Here is a 10,954-nt window from a genome sequence, read left to right on the forward strand (position 1 = left end):
GGTGTGTGTGTGTGTGTGTGTGTGTGGTGTGTGGCTGGCTGTGTGTGTGTGTGTGTGGCTGTGTGTATGGCAGGGTGGAGGTGGGGTTGTTCATGTGCATTGACTTTCCTGATTTTTAGATGGGGTGGCACAGGTGCTGGCTCTCTTCCAGCTTGGAGTTTTGTTGGGCCTATTTCCAAAGTTGTTGGCAGCTCTTAAAAATGATGGAGAAAGGAAGCCTTAGTGATGGCTGCTGACCTTGCCCCGGAAATTGGCCTGTGAACGATAGAGTCATCAGCGGTTCCATTTTGTTCATAATGGTACATCTGGTTTACCCCATTGTCCCAGTGGAATTATCCCAGTGGAATTATTAATCATTCCTTTTCTCCCCACTCTCAGAAGTGTCCTGGTTTGGGCAACAACTTACAATGGTCACCTTAGTGATCCTCCAGTAAAGACTCAAAGTACAAATTTGGAAGAGTTGAGCGTTTTAAAAATGTATGCGCGTGAGAAGAAGTTAGAAATACATTAAGATGTCATATTTTAAATCTGTGCATAAAATCAATTATTTTGTGGTTAACTAAAAGAGTGATCATCATTATTTATTTTATTTTGTTTTTATGTACCCCGAAGTAAACACTTTGTATAGATTGTCTTCACAGAACTCTTTGGTGTGGGTACTATTAATCCCTGTATTACAGATGAAGAGATGGGGATTTGGGGAATTTAAGTAATTTATACAAAAGAACATGACTGGCTTTGTTCAGGATCCCCTAGACGCCATGAAGCCAGACCTAAGTTAATGCCCTCATTATGGCATCTCTCACTTGGTGTCATTGGCCTATTTTTCTGTGTTTTCTTCCACAAACTGTGGGCTCCCTGAGGACAGGTGCTGTGTCTTACTCTTCTTTGCATCTTCAGTGCCTGGCCTAGAGCATAGCACACGGTTGGCACTCAGATGGTTACCGGATGAGAGAATGACCTGGGATGTGTGACACTGTCCTCTCCTAGGGCTCTCCTCCCTCCTCTGCATCAACATGTATGTCGACGTGTGTAACCTGCTTGGCGTATGGTAAGCACTTTGTTGGTTGTAGCTATTACTGCTGTGATACTGCAAAGCAGCCAAGATGGCAAGGGCACCTTAGTGGAGATCAGAACAGTGGGCTTTGTCATATTTTTGGCTGGGGCCCGGGGAGGTGACCCAACCCCGGTTTGGAGTCCGTGATACTGCCGAACCATCTTGGTGGTGGCACGAATCTTCTTTCATTCCTCTGGCTCAGATGTACCGCCTGAGGACTGGGTGGTTTAGCATTCAAGGCCTGTGCCACTTGGACCGATCCTTGGAGGGAATCGACGTCTGATTCACAGGCTCTACGCAGCGAAATCAGATGCATTGAGTCCTTTGCAGATGCCAGAGGGGCTGTGAAGGCAAGTAAGTCTCTGCTGCTTATCCATCTCAGGCAGCTTTCTTTCCCCATATTTTACATTGGAGAATGACCAGCAGACTTGCATTAAACGTCTGCTGCGTACAGAGCCCGGACCTGGGGGCTCCATTGACACAGGGTGGCTGCCTCCGAAGCTGTATCCCGGAACTCCTGGGAGGGGGACCAGTGCCACACTGTGCAGTGCATAGTTGCAGACGCTGGCCTTGGAATGGGCAACGGGAACACAGGAGGATGGGGTGGACTTCAGGCAGTGACGGAGATAAAGCCCGGCCACACATCTGTCTCAGGATTGGACAGGTTTTGCTAAAGGTCAGGAGGGTGGGGAGAAATCCAGCTCTGGTCACAGAGAGATGAGTGACATTTGGGACTCTGTAAATGTAAGTAGTTAATACACTGGCCCGTAGCGAGGCCTGCCGTGGTTTTGTGTTTTGGCTCAGCTCTAGTTGTGTGAATCCCACCTGCAGAGGTGGAAGAGGGAAGGGAGGCTTCCCACTTTAGGTAGTCCAGGCAGTGGGGCTGACTCCCTCCGTGGGCTCCCGTGTCCCTCCTCCCTCTAGGACTGCTTGCTCTGCGTGCTGGATCAGGGTGGAGGTGGGGAGGGGACACACAAAACAGCCCCAGGGCAGTGTGCCACGGTATGTTCAGAAAATTGTGGGTCGTCCCGGTTCCTCACCACGTGGCTGCGCCAGCCAGGCGTAGACCTGGGCAGGAGACGCAGGGCCCACAGTGCCGTGTGGCCCAGGGCTTGCCGCGGACCCCTCAGGGTTGTCCTCCCCATGACCAAACAGCCTGCCTAGTCCTTAACTTGCTATCCCTGAAGCCACTCACCCTAGCTCCCCAGGGAGATGGAAGGCGGCCCGGGGGTGGCCCCATATCTTCCTTCCAGCCCCTCTGCAGGACCATTTGTTTTCCTCCTCTCCTGCCTTCGTAAGGCCCCTCTTGCCCCTCACATGGAGACCCTGGTTGTGGGGTGGAAAGATGGCCAGGGAAGGAGAGGTGTCCTTACTCCCAGAGCCCTCGGGCAGGGCCAGCCACCCATGCGACAGCCAGGCTGCGAGATCTGGGGCGGGCTTGGGACCCATCTCTCCCTGCTGGCCGCTGTGGGCCTGTCACCCGCCGAGCCTTGGGCTAAATCTGGTCTAAATCCATCGGTGGCTGGAAGAGTCACTGGATCAGAAATAGAACTTCTAAGCCCTTTTGTAAAGTGTCGAAACAGGAGGGAAGGGGGAATTGGAATAGACACAAAGCAGGTCCCGGGGATCAGAATAGCAGGTCATCCCCAGACCCTCCCAGAATCAGGCCAGTCTACTCTTCCGTTATGTAAGGCCCTCCCCGGAGCAGCGGCCTACTGGGCTGAGATGCAGAGCGATGGTGAGTTCTTTTGTTGTTTTGTTTTCAAAGGTGATTTTATAAAGTCAACTGAGCTATTTTTGAGAATAGTCAGAAAAATATCTATTCTTTAGTGTCTTAAAATATGTTTCTCCTTAGCTCTCATAAAAGGTACTTGCAGGGACCTTGCTTGTTGGCAGGAACGGGAGTTTGGGCTTATTTGAAAACTTTCAGAAATGTAAAATGTTCCAGTTGTACAAAGTGAGACCCCAAAGTAGATTAAGATACATCCTAACCTTTGCCCAGTGCCGTAGGGATTACCAGGGCTCTTAGGGATGTCCCCCTTTCCCCTCCTCGCTGCTGTCAGGGGTGGGGGCAGGTGCTGTAGTGGTGTCGCCCCTTTACCACTGAGGGCCCCGAGCCATAGGTTCAGGGACCTGCTTGAGACCGCAAGGAACGAGCGCCTTCCTGTACATCACACTCCGTCCCTGTGTTCTCCGCAGCATCCTGGGGTCTTGGCACATTGGGTTCGTAATTCTCCACACATACCTCACGTGTCACTTTTCTTGGCCAAGTTCTCGCAATGAGTTGCTAACTTTTCCAGGATTTCACCAAGCACTAGGTTTTGATCTGACTGTATCTGGGGAGAAACCCAGAAGAAAAAAGAGACTTAAAATGACATTTAATGATCCTCATTAATGATTTCTCAGTTTTGAAATCTTTAAAGGTAAATCCTGTAAATATTAGAGCATAGCAGCCAGTGGAATTGACTGACTGAATCCAAGATGCAGAGCAAAGCAACAACAATGGAAACCTTACCAGTTAACACTGACATAGACCTTAACATGTGCCAGGCACCTTCTAAGCTCTTAACATGTAACTCATTGAATCATCACGGCAATCCTGTGAGGTAGGCACTGTTACCCTCATTTTCAGGTGAGGAAACTGAGGCTTGGAGGAGTTATGTAGGTTGTCTATGGCCACACAGTTTGTAATTGTGGGAGCCAGGATCTGAGCCCAGGCTGGTTCCAGAATGATCTTAACCGTTTCACCATGGTGCCCCTGAACAGATGTGTTCATGTTCATATCACTGCTTTAAGAATGCATGAGTGGACTTGTAAGCATTTTTTGAGCGCTTACCATGTACCAGGCTGGGTGCTAGATATTTTTGTACACCTTATTCTATCTCATTTAAATCATAGCTTCAGGGCTGGAAAGGAGGGTGTGAAGAGGATTGTCAGAGATGGCCGGCACCCACTCTACGGTCATTCCTTAGCTCCATTGGTTCTTTTATTCAGTTGCTCAGCAAACAAAGCCTCTGCCTTATAACCACAGTAGTAAGTAGGTTTGAACCTTTGTCTGGTCAAACTTTTTTTTTCTTAATTTATTTTTGGCTGCGTTGGGTCTTCATTGCTGCCCGCGGGCTTTCTCTAGTTGCGGTGAGCGGGGGCTAGTCTTTGTTGCAGTGCAGGGGCTTCCTGTTGCGGTGGCTCCTCTTGTGGAGCACGGGCTCTAGGCACACAGGCTTCAGTAGTTGTGGTGCGCGGGCTCAGTAGTTGTGGCGCGCGGGCTCAGTAGTTGTGGCTCGCGGGCTCTAGAGCGCAGGCTCAGTAGTTGTGGCACACGGGCTGAGTTGCTCTGTGGCATGTGGGATCTTCCCGGACCAGAGCTCGAACCCGTGTCCCCTGCATTGGCAGGCAGATCCTTAATGGTCTGTGGCCTGGGGGTTGGGTCCCCCTGCCGAAGAAGACCTCTTTTAACTATGGCTGTTAAAACCACCCCAAAACTTAGTTAGGGCAACATTATTATCATTTCTCATAGTTCTGTGGGCTGGGCTCAGCTGGGAGGTTCTTTGGCTGGTCTGGCCAGTGGTCCCGGTGCAGTCATGTGGTGATTCCACTGGGATTTTGCTGCTTTCTTGTCCAAGGTATTCTGTGGTTCTCTCCTTCCCCAGAGGGCCTTCCCTCTGGGGGAGTAGTGTCTTCATTAGTGTAGCTAGACAACTTCTCAGGGCTCCTAAGAACACACAAGCAGAGCTCTCTAAGCTCTCTTTTAAGGCTTAGGCCTGGAACTCGGCCAGTACTACTTGCACTGCATCCTCTTCTAAGAGCAAGTCAGAGCCCCAGCCCAGATTTAAGGGGCAAAGACTGCACCAGGTGGGGGATATTGGAAGCATTGGTTCATTGGGGTTCACTGTGTGGCAGGCTCCCACAACAGCCTCAGGCCCTCATTCTCAGAGTCTGCATATTCTTAGAGCTCTAAAAAATTTAATTATTGACTTTGAGGTCTCCAAGAGTCCAGAAGTAACATATTTCAAGTCAGGGAAAGAGCTGCTATAAGGAGGTACATGAACATCAATGGAGGGTGATAGCTGGTAGTCATCAGCAAGGACAGAAACCACAAAAGCAGATTTAACTCTCGTCTCAGTCCTCTGGGAAACTTGTCTATTCACAGTGACCCATTCTGTAAGATATTCATATTGCCGAAGCTCCACTGTACCTAATTCAGCCAGCAGGTTTTTTAACTCAATGCTTCATTCATTGAGACTAAAAGTATCTTACAAATTGGCATTGACTGTGGACCATTTAATCAAAGTTCTGATTACTGATCACAGAACCCACCCATGCTTTAGAAGAAATGATTCTTAGATTGCTTTTCAAACAGTGGAAATTTATGATCATGTATGATTGTAGCATTGTGTTGAAAAGGAACTAATACAGACTGAATGTGTTCCTTGAAAAATTCATAGCTAGAAATGAGGAAACAAGGAACATGTTATTGGATGATGGAGAAAAGGTGACCTTTGTAATAAAATGGCAAAGAACTTGGTGGGATTATGTTTTGCAGGAAGGACATGAATTTGGGGGGAACCAGAGGTGGAATGTTACCCCCAAATTCATTGGTTGAAGCTCTAAACCTCGGTGTGGCGATGTTTGGATATAGGACCTCTAAAGAAGTAATTAAGGTTAAGGGAGTTCATAGATCTTCTAAAATTAGTGGCCTTAGAAGGAGAGACACCAGAGAGCTTGCCTGCACGCTCTCTCCCCTGGTGCACACGCACTGGGGAAATACCATGTGAGGGCACAGTGAGAAGGCAGCCGTCTGCAAGCCAGGGAGAGAGTCCTCAGCAGAAACTGAGTTGGCCAGACCTTGAGCTTGGACTTCTAGGCTCCAGAACTGTAGGAAAAGTCGCTTCTGTTGTTTAAACCCCTCAGTCTCTGGTATTTTGTTATGGCAGCCCGAGCTAAGACAGGAACGTTAGGTACCCTGGTGACCTTCGACCCTAAAGCCCCAGGAAACCACGGATCAATGAGCAGAGCTTAACCCCATGAAACAGAGCTCCTATTGTCCTCTCTCCAGATCTCGCCTGCCTCTTCCCAGCTTGAGTGGGGGCCTTGTTTCTCTCGATGGCACTTTGGTTTTCTAGTTAGAAGTGTGAAAAGGAGAGTCTCCTGGGGAGGTTAAGGTTACTCCAGTAACGCCAGGATATATCCAGCTCCACTGGAAATCTCGCGTCTGTGATTCTGGGTCAAATGATATCAAAGCTGGTGATTACCCCACTGATCAGGCTTGGCTGTCACGCTGGGCTGTGGGCCCCTCCCTCCCACGTTCAAGACCGGCACCAACTGTCGCGGGAGGGCCTGACTCCATCGCCTGTGAAGTGAGGGCGTGTTTTAAAATGACCGCCAAAGGTCTTGGTTCATGTTTTTTATGATCATGGTTTCCCATGCAGTCTCAGTTTTGGAAATGTGCCTTCTTGCGTAGCTGCTTTTCAGTAAAGATATTAGCAGTCCCCACCCCCACTCCCTAAGGAAACAAAGGATGAAAATGAGTAAGAGCTAAAGAGTAGCGTGTGCAGAGTTTTGCTCAGGCTCTGCTCTCCTGTGGGAGAATTTCAAAGGTGGGCTCAGAGCTGCCGTTTGTGGTTTGGCCCCGTGGTGCCTGTTAAAAGTGGCTTTAATGAGAGTGGAAGGTGCCGGACACTGTGGGCCTGTGTTTGCTCAGCTGCCTACTGGCAGCAGCCACAGCTGGGAAGGCTGCCCTCGCACGGCGTCTGCCCACAGATCCTCTCTCCGAGGCGGAGAGTACGGGACGGAGCCCTGGACGTGAACCTGGTTTCCATGGTGCCGTCCCCACACCCCCGCCCCTGGCGGCAGGTGGTGGATCCGCACTGGAGTGGTGTGTGGTCTGTTTTCCCAAGGACTTGCCCCTCGGCCTGCCTGGCTTTCTGCACGCTCCCGCATGGATTGATGGGTGTGATTTGGTTCAGTGTGTGTGGTACACTAACACTCAAGAGGGCAAGTGAACAGGGTCCCCTTTCCCTGTCCTGCCCCATACTGGCCTCGCTTGGTCTCTGTGAGCAGAGATCCGTTGGCTAGACTGGTTGCCCTTGGCCTCCAGACCTCTCCATTTGGGTGCCTGCGGTTCCTCTCAGGGCCAGAGGTACCGGTGTCAAGAGGATGTGAGGCTGGATAAGAGCAGGCCAGCCGAGCATCTTGGGTGGGTCTGGGGCTGCTCTTGGTCCTGATCTAAATCTGCTTTTCAAGGCACCCAGAACAGGTGGTCGTCTTTGATCTGGTGTGATTTAGCTCAGTGATTCAAAGCTTGGAAGGCCGACTTCCCATTGCAGGCATGGCAGGTGCAGCCCAGGTTGGATCCTGTGGGAGGGGCCTGTGCCCTGGCCTGGAAGTGGGCTGCGAGCTCTCTGGGGAGATGTGGCCATAGCCAAACCTGCCACTTGAGGGGAAGCACATCTCGTAGGTCCTCCCAGCGCAAGGGGTCTGCCAGCATCTTTCTGTTATGGGACAGCCAGCTATGACTGGATCATCCCCTAGGTGAGGGCTTTCTCATCAGTGTCGTCAGCACGCTCAGAACCACCCAGTGGTCTCTCCGTGTTGCAGCCTAGAGGAATGACACACCTCTCGTTGTTCAGTTGCTGCGACCAGGAGGACCAGGGCGTTGTATGTAGCTGTTGGCCACTTCTGTGCTCACAGACTCCTGGTGCTGGCAACGTGGTCTCCTCCCAGTGTGACTTTGCTTGTTTTATTAGAGAGGGTGTTTCCCAGGTTACACTTTCTTAGCAGGAACTTAAAGCGGGACACCAAAGGGCTTGGAGAAGTACCCTGTGTGCCCCGCCAGACAGCACATTTCACCTCCTTCCCCCATAGGACTATGCGGCTTCTGGTCTCTGTTTGCTATCTTTCAATGGGGATCCCCTGCAGCGCTTGTCTGCAGCTGGTGTTCAAAGCCTCGTCCAGGGACACCTGCCAGTTTTCGAATCTCGATTCAGAGAACTTGGTCGCTGAAGCTGAGGAGCCGGCAAACCTGGGTCCCTGGAGAATCCATGTGGCCTGGAGAAGGGCCTCCATGGGCCTCCCCAGCAGGACAGGGACGCTGGCCACTGTCCCCTCTCAGGATGGGCCTCGCATCTCAAGATCTCAGGCAGCCACGCGTGTCCCCCCCCCCAGCCCCGGTCTGTCAGGAGAAGGTCCCAGAACATCCTGCCATTCTCCCAGATCTTCCTGCATCCTAACCAGACCTGTCAGTAAACAGGAGCCGATTCCAGTTTTTGCCACTCCCTGACCTCAGGTTCCCAGGTGATCACTGCCTGTTATCTGTGCAGGACTTGTGTAAGCTACTGCCCCCAATGCAGCTGTGAGACAAACATTTTGATTGAAGGACAGGAGGGCCAGGAGGTATGAACACTCGTGTGTCCGGTTCTCAGCAGAGGAGGTGGCAGCAACGTTCAGAGGCTAATTATATGTGCCTCTCTGGGACTCACACGAATGTTACTGCAAATGCTCCTGACTCTCGGTCACAAAGTCAGTTTATCTCCAAGTCCAGGGAGCAGTGAAGTCCACACATTCAGGAAGATGTAACCCTTGTTGACTCTCCTGGGAAGAAGTAGCAGTCAGGTGAAACCGAGGGCATCAAGCTCTCTCCCAGGGTGGGAATTTTCCCAAGAAGCTGAGTCAACTTTCATTTTGGATCCTGCATTTTCAAGTTGTCTCAAAGACCTGGGTTCCGGCCTAAAATTCACCTACTGGGTAGGCATGCCTTAAAGAGCAAGAGATGCGGTGGCCGTGGTACCCAGGCTCCTTTACGGCCGTTGTTCTCTGGGTCTTCTCAGCTGGCTCACCCTCTCTGCTACCCCCCATGCCCCCACCGACCTTTCCCTCCCTCGTCCTCTCTCCTCACCCTCTCCCCTTTGCCATTCATGCAGCGCCTCGGCCACCTAACCTTAGCTCAGCCTTGCCCTCTACCTGCCTCCATCCTGCTTTCCCTAAATACAAGTGTATTCCCTTCCTGCAGCTGCTGGCAAAGGACCACAAACTGAGTGACTTGAACCAATTTTCTGAGTTTTGAAGGTTAGAAGTCTGAAATCTAGGGCTTCCCTGCTGGCGCAGTGGTTGAGAGTCCGCCTGCCGTTGCAGGGGACACGGGTTCGTGCCCCGGTCCGGGAAGATCCCACATGCCGCGGAGCGGCTGGGCCCGTGAGCCATGGCCGCTGAGCCTGCGCGTCCGGAGCCTGTGCTCCGCAACGGGAGAGGCCGCAACAGCGAGAGGCCCGCGTACCGCAAAGAAGTCTGAAATCTAGGTGTTGGTAGGGCCGTGTTCCCTCTGCACCAGGGAAGAGCCCTCCCTTGCTCCTCCTTGCTTCTGGCCACTGCCTGCAATACTTGGGGCTCCTTGGCTTGTAGCTGCATCCCTCCAGTCTCAGCTCCATCATCACACGGCCTTCTCTGTGTGTCCTATTTTCTTCTTATATAGACACCAGTATGACCTTATCTTACTAATTGTAATTACATCTGCAAAGACCAATAAGGTCACATTCTGAGTTTCTGGGTAGATGCAGATTTGGGGGAGATGCTCTTCAGCCCACCCCATCAGGGTTCTCAGAGCTGTCCTAGGACTCAGCGCTGTGACCCCATTGCTCTTGTTATAGCCATTTAGGTGGATTGTTGAACACCAGCCTGTGTCTGCCTACGTTGCTTCCTCTGCCCGGAATTGGCTTTATAGGCTGTCGTCCACATGGTGTGACCATCATTCATCTTTTGAGACTCAGCTTTGCCTCCACTTTGGATCTTCACCTGACACTCCCCACCCCCACTCACATGCTCTGTCTTGGCCCCCAGGTCACTCAGCTGTACTTCCCTGTTTGGGTGGTTGTCACCGACGGGAGTCTGAGCCCCTTGAGGTGTCATTCACATCCATCCCAGCACTTGGGACTTAGCAGGACTTAGCAGGTGCTCCTAATTCCTACTTGCCTTTGGATGGAGTGGTCAAGGCTGGTCATTAGAATCTTTCTGAATGTTGGCATCCTTAGTTGACTGGCAGGATAACGAACACTAACCCTGAAGGGGGGCCTTTGCAGATTTCATTCTGTGACCAGTACACGGTCTCTCCAGAGCTTTCCTGTCAGCACATACCCAGGCCGTCAGAATAAAGGCGGCTAGCTAGTGTTTATGTGGGGCTTTGGTATGTAGGAAATGCTCGCTCATTTTTCACAGTGGGAAAGCTGTTTTTGTTGACAGAGCTCAAGGGCTCAATTAACATTTGAAAAGAAGTGGCTAAAACCTGAACAAGGCTTCCCCACCTGGCCCTATCTCACCTTTTCTCCCTGCTCTGGGAGAACTTAAAGCTGCGGAATGTGAGGCCTCTGACTGGGTGAGCTCTTCCAGCCTTAATATTTCTGATTTTAATAGCATGTGCTAGTTTAATTGCAGAAGCCACAATCAGATCCGAGGAAAGTGAATGAATAGGAAATAAACAACTCTGTATGGGGGAGCGGGGTGGTGTGCACATACTTTTTTAGGCCTCGGGGCCCTTATCTGCAAAATAGGAAAGTTAAAAGGGAGGAGGTTTATGTCCACAGTTGTTTTCTTCAAGTATATGATGGGCTTTCACAAGAAAGAGGGGCTTGGGTGCGGAAGGAAGCTGTGGGTGGACCAATGGGTAGAACTTAAAATAAGGTCATTTCAGTACAAAGTGAGAGCGTATTTTCTTTTCAAGCAGAGGCTGAATGATTTCTGGGGTGTTTTAAAGAGTTGGTGCTTGGATTGCGAGTTGGGACTAGATGGACTCTGATTTCTTCAATTCTTGAGTCTATGCTTAGGAGAACACTAAAACTCTCATTTCAAGAATTTTCTGATTTAATATAAGTGGAGGGACTTCCCTGGTGGCACAGTGGTTGAGAATCC

The 10,954-nt window shown here is 50.9% G+C and overlaps 1 protein-coding gene across 1 annotated transcript in view; it reads left to right on the top strand.

Moving 5' to 3' along the window:
- Positions 1-10,954, top strand: part of VANGL1 (VANGL planar cell polarity protein 1) — a 38,435-nt gene that overhangs the window by 13,045 nt on the left and 14,436 nt on the right. The gene's annotated exons all lie outside the window — the stretch shown is intronic.

Source organism: Neophocaena asiaeorientalis, unplaced genomic scaffold (assembly GCF_003031525.2).
Source record: "Neophocaena asiaeorientalis asiaeorientalis breed wild unplaced genomic scaffold, Neophocaena_asiaeorientalis_V1.1 scaffold62, whole genome shotgun sequence".
NCBI lineage: Eukaryota > Metazoa > Chordata > Mammalia > Artiodactyla > Phocoenidae > Neophocaena > Neophocaena asiaeorientalis.